Raw genomic sequence first — 4368 nt, 5'->3', positions numbered from 1 at the left:
TTCCTTCATAGAATTTCCTGTTGCTGCATGAGTAGCTTGATTTTCATGATGTTTTTCATTTTATCCTGTTGTGTCTTGTTCTGTTATGACAGCACCTATGTAACAGCTGTCATGGCAATGCTGAAGTTGAGAGTCTTTGTCAGCAAGTCAGAGGGGAAAATTCTCCCACAAAAGTCCCAATTACAACATGAAAGCCCAAATAACACACACATGGGACTTCAGAGAGCATCCAGCTTAAGTTAACAAAGAGACTGCAACACTGAACCCCTCAAGACACTTTTATGTAAGGCCATTTCATGAAGACAGGGGGGCAAAACAGTTCTGATTAATCCATAGAAACAAATACAAAGATTCAGCTAAAATTACAAGACAAAGAAACAACCCCCAAATGGAAGAAAAGGAGGAATCTCAAAAGAAAGGAATAAAGAGAAAGAAGGAAGAAAGAAAGAAAGAAAGAAAGAAAGAAAGAAAGAAAGAAAGAAAGAAAGAAAGAAAGAAAGAAAGAGGGAAGGAAGGAAGGAAGGAAGGAAGGAAGGAAGGAAGGAAGGAGGAAAGGAAGGAGGAAAGGAAGGAAGGAAGGAAGGAAGGAAGAGGAAGGAAGGAAGGAAGGAAGGAAGGAAATCAAATGAAGGTAAGCAACTTATCAGACACAGAGTTCAAAGTTATGGTTACAAAAAAAGGAGTGAAAGATGGTGGCTGGCAGGATGGAGGTGAGAGAGAGGATGTGAGGAGGGGATTAAAGGAGAGTGTGTGGGGGGTGTGTGTGGTTGAGTAAGGATGGTTAAATCTGGCAAGAGCAGCAGGGGCTGGCAGACCAGGCTCTCTTGACAGAGAGAGACTACCACCACTACAGGCACTTTCTGGACTGAGGGACCCAGGCAAAGAACCCACACCATCTTGAAGGGGAGAGTGACCACTTTTAGGGATTCATAAGCACCACTACCAAGACAAGCCTTGGACAGTGCCCATACCTGGCAGCCACTAAAGCCAAAATCCTTCTGCCCCAACCACAGATGTGCGGAGCCTGAGACTTTCACCTCCAAAGGTGCACTGCTCCCGCAGCAATAAGTGAAACTTCCCCTGCTCCTCAGCAGCAGACCTCCAGAAACCACATTCATGTGTTTCCAGAACAGTCCACCAGGGCACACCATTCCACAGGCATCTCTTGGGAGCCACTATGAGGCCCCGCTGGGTGAGATTTTATACAGAGAAGGGCACACTGCCACACAGTAGAAAGTCTGAATTCTCTCTTCCTGAATAACTGCCTACAGACAACTCAGCTGCACAACATCAGCACCAGGGCCCCTCAGAGGGCATCAAAGCTCTGCACAGGCAAACACACTGCCACAGTCATGCATTGCCAATGAGCAAGCCCCAGAGCCCATCTACCCACAGGGTGCTGTTGGACAGTGCTGTAAGCCCCCTCTGGGCATGCACTTATACAAATAGGAAAGTACTGCTGGGCTGTAGAAATGCTGAATTCCCTCTTCTGGAATACCTTCCCCAGACAACACAATCCCATGGCTTCAGCACCAGGGCCCATCAGAGAGAGTCATAAGCCCTGAGGGCAAACACGCCATCACTGGGGGGTCCACGTACCCAGCCACAGAGGCAGCAGCAACAACTACAGAACTCTGGACACCACAGTCCCTCCTTTCCAGAGCACAGGCTTCCTGAGTCCCACAACCCAACAGATGGTTCCTGGGTGCCAATGTGAATCCCCGCTGGACATGCACAATTTCAACCAAGGGCACAAGGAAGCATCCAAGTCTGCTGACTTCTGGACAATGCAGTTGCACCTTTCCAGCTTGCAGGCCTACATGAAAAGAACCCAAATAGCTCACATAGAGAGCTCCACTAGACTACCAAGCCCATGACACCTGACAGGTCACACCAGTAGCACCATACCCAAAAGAAACTGGGTAGCAAAGCAATCAGAGCTACAATTAAAACATTACAGTAAAATATTGGAAGACAAAAAAGCAACCCCCCCAAAAAAGAAAAAGGTAAAATCACCAGAAGGGAATTAAATGAAATTGAGGCTAGTAACATATCAGAGAAAAAATTCAGAGTCATGGTTATAAGGATGCTGAAATGGCTGGATGACAAGTACACACAACTCAAAGATAAATACACACAACTCAATGAGAATTCTAAGGATCTGAATAAGAATGTCACCAGCAGGAAAAAACAAAACAAAACAAAACAAAACAAAAACACCAAGAGGAAATGAAAAATAACATGGCTGCTATAAAGAACACAATGGAAAACTTAAACAATAGTCTATAATAGGCTGAGGATTGAATCAGCGAATTAGAAGACAAGGTAGGAAAAAACACACAAACACAGGAGCAACTGGAAAGAACGTTTAAAAAGCAAGTGGAGAGCGTAAGGAAGCTTTAGCAAAACACAAAACAAAGTAACGTTCACATAATAGGGATACCAAAAGGAGAGGAAGACAAGGAAGAAATAGAAAACCGATTTGAAGAAATAATGACAGAAAACTTTCCTGATATTGGCAAGAAAAAAAAATGCAAGTCTAAGAAGCACATAGAGTCCTAAACAAGATGAACCCCAAAAGACTAACACCAAGACACATCATAATTAAATTTGCAAACACCAATGACAAAGTAAGAATTTTAAAAACTGCCAGAGACAGACAGAAAGTTACCTACAAGGGATCTCCTATTAGAATATCAGCTGACTTCTCAACAGAAACAGACCAGGCCAGGAGGGAATGGAATGAAATATACAAAGTGATGAAAAGCAAGGAAATAAATCCAAGAATACTATACCCAGCAAGGCAATCATTCAAAATTGAAGGTGGAATTAGGAGATTCACAGACAAAAAAAAAAGGGGCTGAGTTTATCACAGCCAAGCCAGCAATGCAAGTAATTGTAAAGGGATTGCTGTAAAAAGAAGAAACAAAAAGACAGGAAGAAACACAAACATCTACACTAATAAAAGAGAAATATGGTAATTGGCATACGACCGCTACCCTTTTCATTGGCTAATCAGGGGGATATGCAAATTAACTGCCAACTAAGATGGCAGTTAACTGATAACAAAGGGTTAATTTGATTTGCATATTGCAGGCAGGATGGTACAGCGCTAGGGCCAGAGGTGTGAGGCCGGGGAAGGGACGGAGCCTGCAACTGCAGGGAGCTGGGGGTCCCCTGCCCAGGCCTGACACCTTTGGCAGAGGTGTCAGGCCTGGGCAAGGGGCCTATTCTGCGATTGGAGGGTGACGGGGGTCAACACCTGGGGGTTCCCAGTATGTGAGAGGGGTCAGGCTGGGCTGAAGGACACTCCCCGACCCCCCCAGTGCACAGTGCACAAATTTCGTGCACCGGGCCCCTAGTTAACAATAAAAATGACAGCAAACAAGTATGTATAACTAATAACATTAAATGTAAATGGATTAAATGCTCCAATCAAAAGACATAGGGTAGCTGAATGGATAAGAAAACATGGCCCATATATTTTCTGTCTGCAAGAGACCCACCTCAGAACAAAGAATTCGCACACACTGAGAGTGAAGGGATGGAAAAAAATTTTCAAGCAAATGGAAATGGGAAGAAAGCTGAGGTTGTGATACTTATATCAGACCAAATAAACCTCAAAGGAAAGGCCATAACAAGAGATAAGGAAGGCCACTACAATAATACAAAAGGCGGAAAAGCAACAAGGAGTTATAGCTCTGGTAAACATACGTGAACCCAATACAGGAGCACCCAAATACATAAAACAAATTCTGGAAGATATCAAGGGAGACATAGATAGCAATACAATCATAGTAGGGGACATTAATACCCCATTGAAATCACTTGATAAATCTTCTAAACAAAAAAAAACAAAACAGCAAAGACACAGCAATCCTACATGACTCTCTAGTTCAGATGGATTGACATCTTCAGAATATTTCACCCCAAAGCTACAGAATATACATTCTACTCCAGTGCACCCATGACATTTTCAAAGATGGACCACATATTAGGACACAGACAAAGTCTCTTTAAATTCAAGAGGATAGAAATCATAACAAGCATCTTCTCAGATCACAATGGCATAAAACTAGAAATCAAATACAATAAAAACAATGAAAAAATCAGACATTTGGAGGCTAAATGGCATGCTATTAAACAATGATTCGGTTAATAAAGAGATCAAAGAAGAAATAAAAAGCATCCTGGAAACAAATGACAATGAAAATACAACAATCCAAAATCTATGAGACAATGAAAGCAGTCCTGAGAGGGAAATTCATAGCTCTACAGGCATACCTCTAAAAAACAAGTAAAACTGGCAATAAATTATCTAACCTTGTAACTTATTGAATTAGAAAAAGAACAACAAAAAAGGCCCAC

Source organism: Myotis davidii, unplaced genomic scaffold (genome assembly GCF_000327345.1).
Source record: "Myotis davidii unplaced genomic scaffold, ASM32734v1 scaffold219, whole genome shotgun sequence".
Classification (NCBI taxonomy): Eukaryota; Metazoa; Chordata; class Mammalia; order Chiroptera; family Vespertilionidae; genus Myotis; species Myotis davidii.
This window is presented reverse-complemented; position numbering follows the sequence as displayed.